Raw genomic sequence first — 12,142 nt, 5'->3', positions numbered from 1 at the left:
CAAGAAGAGAAAGAAATCAACAAAATGATCCATTATACTATTGTATCAAAATATTAAATAACTAGAAGCAAACTTAAGAATGGAGAGGAAGGACCTCCTCAATGACATCTACAAGACATTGTGAAAATAAATGGAAGAATCAAAAGAATGGAAACATAGACCTTGTTTGAATTAGAAAAAAGAACATTATTAACATGGTCATATTGCCCATATATATATATTAAGTGAGATTTCTATCAATATTTTCATAGCATTCTTCAAATAAATACAGCAAATATTACTGAAGTTTATATGGAACCACAAAAGACCCTGAACACTAAAACAATACCAACAATAGGAAGAATGATAGTATTATATTCCCTGACTTCAAACTATAGTACAAAGCTCTATTAATCAAAACAGTACATTTTAGAATAAAACTAATCACAAAGATCATTGAAAAAACTGAGAACCCAGAAATAAACCGACACTTATATGTATTATTAATCTATGATAAAGGAGTCAAGAATATTCACTGGAGGAAAAGAGTTCTACCAACAAATTGTCTGAGAAACTAGATATTCACATAAAAAAGAATGAAACTAGAATCAACTCAAACAATATACAAAAAGCTAACTTAAAATAGATAAAAGATTTGCATACAAAATACAAAATGAGTTTTAAAAATATTGGGAAGACATTGACTTCAGGGTGTATGTATTCATCTCCAGTGACATGTAAAACAAAAAGAGAATGTTAACAAAGGGAACTATCCTCCCACCAAAAAAACAAAAACAAAAAAAAACTTCTGTGCAGAAAATGAACCCTTAATGGGAGAAAATATCTTCATATCACATATCTGTCAAAGAGCTAATATGCAAGATCTATAAGTAACTCATATGATCAAACAAAAATAAAACAATAACCCTATACAAACATGGACAGAAGATTAAATAGACATTTCTACAAAGAAGACATACAGATGGCCAATAGGCACATGAAAACATTCTCATCATAAATTTTCAAGGAAATGCAAATCAAAGCCACAATGACATACCTTCTCCTACCTATGATAAGGATGCTTATCGTACCAGGAATAGTAAATTTTGATTAGGATGTGGAGAAAAATAAATGTTTACATGGGTCCAGTGAAGATTGGTTCAACCCTTATGGAAACAGTATGTAGGCATCTCTAAATAATACAATTATTCTACCATATAATCCAATAATTCCATTCCTAGTTATCTACCCAAGAATGCAAAAGCAATAATTTGAATGACTACACACTCCTAAGTTTCTTGCAGCTTGGTTACAATAGTCAAGTCATAAAAACAACCTGTGTCCAAAGACAGATAAGTGCATGAATAATATGTAATGTACAAAATGGATAACTATATAACTATTTAAAAAAAAATGATGAAGTCTTGCCATTTGAGACAACATGGATGGGACTGGAGATAATTCAGAAGGAGAAAGTCAAATACTGGATGTTTTCAATTCTATGTTTAATTCAGGAAAGCAGAACAACAAATCAGGAAAAAATCCAAATCAATAGTTAATGTTACAACACTGACTGTAGACTCAGGGCTACCTGAAGAACAAAATGTGTAGGGTCCAATGGAAATATGATGGAAAACAATGGGTGCCTTGTTGTGGGTATGGTGTGAAAACAGGTATCTGAAGAGGTGCAATCCTACACCTCTAGATCATACACAGTGTGTTAAACAAATGTTACTTCATTAACAAAAATAAATTAAATGATAATGTTTTTTTAATCGTTAAAAAAAAGTATTTAATTTTATTTTCCCTTTCAAAGAAATGAAAATCATGCCGAGGAACCTGAGGAACAAAGTAGAAAAGATTCCTATCCAATGTGGATGCCAACTAGAGCTTCCTTGTCATTTCAGTGTTTACAGTCAGTTCTCGGCAGGAAAATAGCTCTTCCTAAATCAATGACTGTCTGACTGCCAACACTGTAGTTCAACTGCAAATTCCCAAAGCTAAATTTTTTAGCAGACAAAAGGTTGAAGAATTTTGCTCAGAGTTCTAAAAACAAGTTTTGAGGATAGATACAAAGGCATATGTTTAAATTTAGAAACAATTTATAAGTAGATATTGAAAATTCACATTCTTGCTAATTGTATTGCATGTAACTTAATTATTACATAGTGATTAACACATGACCTTTGCGGTCAAACTGCCTATATTCAAATTCTAATTTTGTCATTACTAAATTTGTTACCTTTGGCCAGGTGTCTTTTCTTCATACTTCATAGGGTTGTTGTGAAAATTAAGTGTTTTTCTTCATACTTCACCGAATTGTTGTGGAAATTATGTGTTTAATTAGAAGTGCAATACTTAGAAAAGTAGCCAGTGTTTAACAAGTCCTCAAATCCTGCTGATCCCACCAATGCTATTATGATATGAATATTGAAATTCACAGATGTGAAGAATTTTGTACAAGGTCACCTAGCAAGGAATAGTGTTAGGATTTCAACCCAAGAATTCTGATATTCTGTCTTCATAGTATTCCAGTACTTAATATTTAGAACTTGAAGCTCTGCCTATCCCTACTAGGTGTTGGTAAAGGAAATGGGTCAGCCTCACAGAGTTCAGTTTCCCTCCAGCACCAAGATTTCAAGCAATGCTTACCTTCTCCTGACCTCTACAGAAGTCAGTTAACTTAGTAGAGAGATATAAAAACTTAATGATTAAAAAACAAAAAAACAAAATATTCATATTTCTTCAGAAAACCCAAAATGACTCTTTGTTTGTTTACTTAAGACCATATAACTCTCCAAGGAAAACATAAGATTTGTGAAAGGAATTGATTTGCAGTATTAAAAAAAAAAAACAATGACATGATAACTGAACAGAGTTGGCTCCAGAGTGGGCAACAGCATATAAAATCATGAGACACTTCAACCATCCTGTTAAAGTTAGAAAAACCCATTACCAAGTTGTAGAAGGAAAACAACTTGCGGAAATATCATCGAGGGCCGACCGTTTCCAATCACCGTTACTCCATTTATTATATGCTTGAGTGGTTCCAGGAACAACAGAAGACCGTGCACTGTTATAATGCCAAGGACAAGAAAGGCAACTCAGCCTGTCGGACTGACTTCCCCTCACAGCAAACCGAACATTTCAGGCTTCGCTTCCCCTGCCCAGATGAGTTAGTCACTGGAGAAGTGAAGCTGTTTCCAAGGATTCCTTTCTCAGAGAAGACTCACTGTTCTCTGGTGAACTATCAGCTGCTTCAGTTTCAGATCTAGTGCACACAAACTTTTCAGAATGAGAACAGACACACTCTGGTCATCTTCAGAAAACCATATGGACCCCTCTTCATTCTACCTTCCCAGAGATCCTTACTTTTTTGAGAACTCCCATAAGTTTAATACTTTCTTTGCACATTATCTTTAAAACTACACTTATAAAACTGTCTCCTTGTCTAGATGAGGAAATGCTTTATAATGACATTAAGTTAAAAACACCTGATGGGAAAAAAAAAAGAACATACTAGTCAGTTGAGCTCCAAAATTTACAACCTTTCATGTGACAGAATTTATGGTGATTTGGAAGATGGGCAAGCATTCATTTATATAGAACCTATACTTAAAATGTAGGAAAAGACAAAAAATAAAATTTCACATTTCCAAAATATTGGCACCATCGATACAGAAAATTTCAGAGAAGAGTATGCTGTGGACAAAAAAGAAGAAAATGTCTAGTAAATATTTTGTCATAATAGTCGGGGTCCTCCTTGCTGGCACAACAGGTTAAAGTACAGCACTGTGAAGCAGTCCGCAATCACTGCAGCACCAATTCCATCCTGTGCCATGGAGCTGACCCACATGGTGTGCCAGCTCTCTCTAGTCTTGCCTGCTGCTCCCCACAGCAGTGTATTTCAGTACATCTGCCTGTTCTCCTCCCCATTCTGTCTCTGGTGAAGCCTCTTATTCCCCACACATCTGGCCTGTACCCCAGTTCTTGTATGCATAAATAAATATTAAAAACAAAAGCTAATGGTTGAATGGTTGGGACAAGGAAATATATAACTTTAGTTTGTTTGGAGTTTCCATATATTAGATTTAAGTAGACATCTTGTTAATGGCCAAAATGAATAAAATATGCAGGCATATTAAAAAAACTATTTTAAATTTCCATTTGACATGCTTATTCATTTATATGTCACTCAAACTTTATAGTGAAATAGTTAAATTTTTGCTGAGCTAAAGCACACACATCCCAAACTTGCTCTGTAAATCTACTTAGCAACATGTTTGTAAAGTAAATCTTTCAAATGAGATCTTAAGCTGGTAAAGATTCCCTATATTAAATATAGATATTAAGATTTGATATGAAGAACTTGACATTAAGACTATAGTAGGTCTAAACACTTATTCTAAAGAATGACAGTGAGTTACAGTCTTGAGATGGCATTATTTAATTCACATATCTGGTATATTTATATTAAAGAAATATGTTGGAGACCCTTATGGAAAGAATAGCAACTGGGTTTTATCACACTGAGTTACCTTTAAAACACTACCAACCATTATAGTCCAGAGATTCTACTAAATACCTAAACTCATGTCTATGTTCTTATCACTGGATTGAACAGGGGTTAATGTATCCCTGCCTTCTTGTTCTCCTCTAATAAAAATTGTAATATATAAAGTGAATTATTGGTGCGATTTTACATTTTTTTTAACTCTCTTAGGATTTTGTCCTAATATCTCCAGCTCAAGAAATAAATTCATGTGGGACTTGAGTTAAGGAACAGCTGGTAATGAAAATGTTTCTCTTCTTTAAGCCCTCTCCCTTCCTTATCCAAACAGAGAAAAGACAGATCTGTTTTCTCCTACTCGAATAGTGGAGTGAAATCCAAGTCCTCTAAAAAAAGACGGAATGCTGTTGAACCTCACTATTCACTCCTACTTCAAACTTTAACTTTTGGACTCACATCATTTTTAGAATGTTAAATCATTTTTCAAAGACTTTATCCTCCCAAGAGGTAGGTGAGAATTAGTTCCAGTTTAAGCAACATTTTACACATGCACGTTTTCAAAAATTAAGCAAAAACAAATAGACTGGATAAGATTTTCTCTTCCTTTTTAGACAATGAAGTTATTAAAAACAATCCAGAATGTTTGTGGCATCTCAAACTACACTTTGTGAGACCTCCAATCCTTCAAATGAAGTTTGGAAAGACGTGAACCATTGAGAATTTGCCAGTTAAGAAGTCAGTTTGGAAGCTACTTTAAACCAAAGTTGTGTAATCAGAACTGTTGGTCTTAAGTATGTGCTTGAGTAATGTTTAAATGGCATTAACATGGACAGTAAAAATCCTGCATTATTTTTTTCCCTGGAGGCATATAATGCAAAACTTCATTGACTGGAACCAGTTTGGTAAATGGGCTAGAAAATGCCTATAGACCTGATGAATGTAATAGAACTGTAATGTTATGAAAAAAATGGAGCATGAGATGGTATATAAAATCTTAATGGCATTGTTTCCTACATTCTCCGTGTGCCCAAATTGGTTATTGTTGCTGTTTTTAAGACACCAGCCGGATTACAATTAAAGCACAAGTGTGTATGTTTCCTGGCATGCATAAGACTATGGGACACAGATTAAAATTCATTTCATCAAGCTTTAATTTCATGTTCAACCCTTTAAAAGTCCCATATCTCTTAAATATGCTGCCAGCAACCTGCTATCTGGTATAATGAAAAGCAGTGTAACCACTCACCAAATAAAACCCCATATAAAACCTAACCCTCAGTTTCACTTTTCAGGCACTGGTTTCATTGCTTCTTCCACCCACCCTTACTCTCTGCCAGAGGCTCTAATGAGCAGCAACTCAAGCCAAACCCTGCCAAGTGTGAGCAGGTGGGTTTGATGGGATGTAAAATGTAGTTTGCCTGTAAGCAGGCTACCATTTGCAGGCAAGCCTCATGGATACTAGGGAGGGGGGCGGGGAATAAGCAGGATGTTTACAAATAAGAATGAAATTAAATTAGATTGCTTAATAGTAATATATATTAATTTGAATAATATTCATTCGCTGTCATAGAACATTTAAACGAAGTCTTTCTAGAAAGATGTCCTTTGTCCTTTGCTAAATGTAAAATAAGTAGGCTTCCAGAGGGAGGAACACATTGCCTTTTTTCTTCACAAAGCTCAGAGAAGCATATCTTATTTGGATGAAATAAATATTCATTCATTCTTCTTTTGAAAAAAAAATGCCAAGAACTTCCAAAGAATCATTTTACTTATTTCTTAGGCAAATAAGTGAATATAACTACAGTTGTGAAGCAAAAATAAGATTATTTTATTGTTACTTTGATTTGATTATCTAGAAAAATTTTTAACATAAAGGTCTTATATTTTCATAGCTAATACTATGTTTGGTTTAAATTATGCCCTATATATGTTATGAGAAGGAAGGAATACGCTAAAGAAACTCAAGGGTGAATGTGAGAATCAAAACAGATGACGTGACATGGAAGGCATTTTGAAAGTGGTGAAACGTTTCACAGACTTATAAGCTTATTATTATCTTTAGAGGTAAAATCGTGTCTGGGAAAGAGTGAAGACTGAAATGTCAAGTATAAACTATGCAACTAGTTAGTATATGGGAGTCAGCCTCTTAAAGACTTAGCTTCTGTTTACTTCAGTGGTTCCCTTAGTAACTGCTTCATCCACCCACGATCCAAGCTTATTTTAAGAAATACACATATTTTAAAGTATTTTTTAACTATAATGCACAATAAATAATGCTGAAATTTTCAAAGTATACTCTCCTTGATTATAGTTACCACTTAGGAAAATTTAAACTACATTTCAGAAAGAGAGACATTATAAATGTTTTATACAAATGTGGGAATTCAAGTTCTTCAAAAACTTTAATTTGTAATTGTGATTATTATCACAAAAACTATCCTGCTAAATTCCTTTGAACCTAGGACTATGAAAAACAAACTGAGTTCACAAATTCTTTGAGTTGTGATATTGTTAATGGCCATATATATTAATTTTACATTTTTTCTTGAATATGTATAATTTATTTAATATATAAAGAAATATATATATACATATATATGTATTATATATATATATATATAATACATATATATATATATATAAAGCACATGAATATAGCATACAACCATGGATCTAAGAGCTAGGTCATAAGCAAGACCATGTATGGCAGACAATATCCTGGTGGGAAATCAATGAGATAGTTACAAAGGTTTAACTGAAAAGAATTCATACTGCATCAGCAATGACTAAGAATACCATATCTTTCCAATTACTATGTCATCAAATTTTTAGTGCCTGCCAACTGAGTAGCTAAAATCATTCATTGTATCTTAATTTCCCTATTACTAATGAGGTTAAAATTCCTTTTGTAATTTTAATTAACATAATGTTTCCTATTTTATGAAACTTCTGCTAATATCTTACTGCCCAGTTTTCTATAGAATAACTCTATAATTGATATGGATTTCTCTTTTTTTAATTTTTAGACAATTTTCCTTCCATTGGTTGTACATATTGCAAATGTCTTCCAAAATTTATGATTTATATTTTCATAACCTTTTGCAGTAGAGAAGTTGTTAGCTTAATGAAAGTATTTTCATTAGTCTACTCTTTCACGGTAAACGCTTTTAAAGCATTTTTAAACAAAGCATTATTTTACATATCGCTTCAAAGAGATACATGCACTCCTATGTCATTGCAGCACTATTTAAACTAGCCAAGTTAAGAAAATAGCCTAAGTACACAAGGATAATCAGGAATATATGATATGTATACACAATGGAATACTTATCTAGAAAAAAGATAAATTCTTGCATTTTTTGACAACATGGATAAGCTGCAGAAGATTGTGTTAGGGAAATAAGAAGGAAAAGGCAAATGTTAGATGTTTTTGCTTATGTGTGGTATATAGAAAAACAAAACACAGCCCTCCCTGGTGACTCATGGGTTAAAGTGCAGACTGTGAAGCTATCTGCAGCCACTGCAGCTTGAGTTCCATCCCTGGCCAGGGGGGTGACCCACATGGCTTGGAAGACCTCTTCTGACCCACCAGCGGCTCCCTTCAGCAGTGTATTTCATTACATCTGTCTGTTCTGCTCCCCACTCTGTCTCTGGTGAATTCTCTCAGCCCTCTGCACCTCTGGCCTGTACTCCAGTTCTTGTATAAATAATACTCTTAAAAAACAAAACAGGGTGAGACAAAACCCAAACTATACAAACCTAGAAGTCTGACTCTAGAATTGAGTCTACTTTTAAATGGAGGACTGTGGGTGCCTCAGTGGTGAGTATGTTATGGGAACATACCTGATGAGTTGTGATCCTACACCTCTGAATCACATACAGCATTGTAAAGTGATACTAATTCAATAAAAAGTAAATCTGACTCAGCCAGTATGAGAAACATAATGGAGGATCCTCAAAAACTGAAAACATGATATGATCCCTGCAATTCCACTTCTTGGTATATATCCACATTTACAGATACGGAAACAACCTAAATGTCCATCAATGAGAGTATGAAAACAAAAAGTTGTTGTATACATAGATACCACTGAATGTTATTTAGCCATGAGGAAGAAGGGAATCCTGAAACAACAGATGATTCTGAGGTCATTATGTTAAGTCAAACAAAAACAAATGCTGCATATCACTTAGATGTGGAATCTTAAGAAAGCAGAAATTGTAAAAAAGAGTGTAATTGTGTTTACCAGTCACTGAGGATATGGGAGTTAAAGATATGTTTTATTTATTTATTTATTTTTTTAAAGATTTATTTATTTGTGCATACAGAGCTGGGGTACAGGCCAGAGGCTCAGGGGCGGCGAGAGGCTTCACCAGAGATAGAGTGGGGAGCAGAACAGGCAGATCCACAAAGTACACTGCTGAGGGGAGCAGTGGGCGGGTCAGGAGAGGTCTGCCACGCCATGTGGTCACCTCCGGGGCAGGCAGGAATCGAACTCATGCGGAAGCAGCTTTAGATTCTCAGTTCTGTGCTTCAACCCGCTGCGCCACCAGGGAGGGCCTAAAGATATGTTTTTAAGGCCACACTCTTGAGCCTGAAGATAAACAAGTCCTGAAGAACTATTGCACACCACAGTGACCACAGTCAACAATACTGTATTGTAAACTTTAAAATTGCTAAGATACTAGAATCGTTACATGAACACATACACACAAAGGAAAATGGTATGTAAGTATAGAGATATCAGCTAAGCTACAGTGGTAATATATTACAATATAGCTACATACTAATATTCAACAACTCTAATTACAGTCTTTTGAATTTTTTTCTTCCTTCTAGAGGTCTCATTTCTATTTATTTTCTTGAGTACAGGTAGGATTGTTTCTATATATACAATCAAAGTCTTAAACATTGTTTTTGTAAAGGTGTTTGGTATAATTTGGAGTGTTGTGTAGATGATATAAAAATTCAGAATATCAAGCTTATTTAATATTTTCTACAATCATATTATTTTCTATTGACTTTCTATACCATCTTTATATTTATTTCCATCTGCCACTAGGTATTTAGGTTGATAACAGATTGTGGATATTGTGAGAAAATCCTGCCATGAACAATGGGGAACATTTATCTTTTCATGTGTTTTCATATTCTTTAGATAAATATTAGGTATAACATTACTTGATCATATAGTAATTCCTTTTATTAGGGGGTATCCCTAACATTTTCCAATGAGGTTGCCCCAATTTACACTCCCACCAATAGTGGGAGTTTCCTTTTGTCTTTACTTTCACAAACACTTGCTTCCAGTCTTTCTGAAGTAGGTGATGTTACATACCTTTGCACAACCTTACGCCCCTGGATATTTTGTGGCTAAATATCTGTATTTATTAGAGACATAACTCTGTGGTATTCTTTAATTATGCAATCCTTTTCTGGTTTTAGCTCATGCTGTCTTAGATTTGTGGATAAGTTTGAGAAGGATAGGTATTAGATGTATGTTGAAAGTTTCGAACATCCCTGGTGAAGTTATCTTGTCTTGGGTTTTTATTCTTCAGGGAAATTTTGATAACTGTTTTAATTTCTGTGCTTGTGTCTGGTCTATTCAAGCTGTCTGTTTCATCCTGTCTTAGAATGTTGTATGATTCTAAAAGTGTCTATTTATTTTAGGTTGTCTCCAGTTTATTTGCATTTAAATGTTTATAACTGTTACTTGTGATCCTTTGTATTTCTATGTTATCTGTTATAATTTCATATTTTTATATCTATATTTTTAGGGATTACTTTTTTTTTCTTAACGAGCCTAAGGTTTTATCATTTTTTAAAAATAAGTTCTTTAACAAAGACTAGATCTTGTTATTATTGCGCTTACATATTTTACTTTTAGTTTCTCTTTCAGGTTTACCTCCAGCAAGCAATTCTACCACATTGCAACTCCACCTTCCTCCATGATTTTTATAATAAAACTCAGGCTACCCATACTTATTTTTTTTACTTTATAAGCAAATACTGATAAATGGAGCTTAGGTATTGCCATATATTGTTGCTTTGTTCTCTTTATTATAGATATCATTTCAAAATTTTATTTTTTAATGAAGTACCTTTTTCTTACACCCTTGTTAATTTTTGAAAATAATGGATTTTTCCCTCTCAGGTGTGGTCACCGTAGTTCTAACACCAGCAGGGCACCCACAGTCTACCACCCCAGTCCCTGTGATCTTGGCCCCTTCCCACCTTTCTCCTCTCCCACTCACTCTTTCCATCTCTGTCACCTCCATTGTACTTCCAATGTATGAACAGCTTTTAAGGTATGTCTGATCCTTTGTTTGGTTTCTTCATATTCCACAAATAATTGAAACCATCAGTGTTTATCTTTCTCCTCCTGACTTATTTTGTCTAGCATAATCCCTTCCAGCTCCATCCATGTTGAGGCAAATGACATGAGTTTATCTTTTTAATCACCGAGTAGCATTCCATTGGGTATAAAGCACATCCTCTCCATCATTTCATCAGTTTTGGGTCATTTAGGTTGTTTCCATATCTTGGCTACTGTAAATAGTGTAGCGATAAGATAGGAGTGCAGGTTTCCAAAGAAGTGTTTTGGTGTTATTTGGGGTTATTGCTATGACTGAAATATTTGGATCATGTAGCAGATCCACTTTTGCAGTTTTCAGGAAACTCCAAGTGGCTTCCATAGGGACAGAGCTGGTCTATCTTCCACACAATGGTGTAAGAGGGTACCATGTGAATTGCATTAAACTTTCCACATCAATTAATCTTAGTTTTTTGGTATTAATATTGACTTGTTATCACTTGACAATAGTCTATCTTTTCTTTCTCTCCTTTACTGTTCTGTTGTCTCATATCTTTCTTTCTGATGTTGTGTGATTTTTTTTTTTTAATCACATGGGTGATTAGGTGATGGGAAATCCCAGGGGATTGCAACTGAGATGGAAAAATGCACAAAAATGTGTAAAAGGAAACTATTATAAAATTAAATAAAAAAGTTGCCTTATGTAACTAGGTATTTCTACATTGAGTTATATCTTAATAAGTTATATCTTAAATAAGTTATATCTTCTAGGTGAATTATCCACTTGATTGTTATATAGTATCCATCTTTGCCCTTGATTACCTGTCTTAATTGAAAATTCTAGTTTATCTGATATGAGTATAGCAGTTACTCCTTTTCTTTTTGAGTTATTCACATGCATGACCATACTCTAATCTATTATTTTAAATTGTCATTTTTTAATTTTAAATGGTTCTTTTGCAATTGAAATTTTGATGGCTGAAACTTCCTCCTACCCTACATTATTAGTCTATTACTTCTTGTTGGTGATTTCAGAGCATACACACATAGTATGATAGCTGATATAAACAGTTTATTATCAGTAGCTTCTGTTTATCTGGCAAAACAGTTTTTTTGTTTTTCTTTAAGATTTATTTCTGCATGCATGCAGAACTAGGGTACAGGCCAGAAGTTCAAGGGGAGTGAGATGATTCAGCAGAGACAGATGAGGGAGCAGAGCAGGCAGATCAAAGTAGTACACTGCTGAGGGGAGCAGCCAGCAAGACTAGAGTGGTCTGCTGCGCCATGTGGATCACTTCAGCTTGCATTGCTGCGCTTTAACCCTACACCAGGGTGGGCC

The sequence above is a fragment of the Condylura cristata genome, unplaced genomic scaffold, assembly GCF_000260355.1.
Source record: "Condylura cristata isolate star-nosed mole 26May11 unplaced genomic scaffold, ConCri1.0 scaffold00003, whole genome shotgun sequence".
In the NCBI taxonomy this organism is placed as follows: domain Eukaryota; kingdom Metazoa; phylum Chordata; class Mammalia; order Eulipotyphla; family Talpidae; genus Condylura; species Condylura cristata.
Note: the sequence above shows the minus strand (reverse complement) of the source record.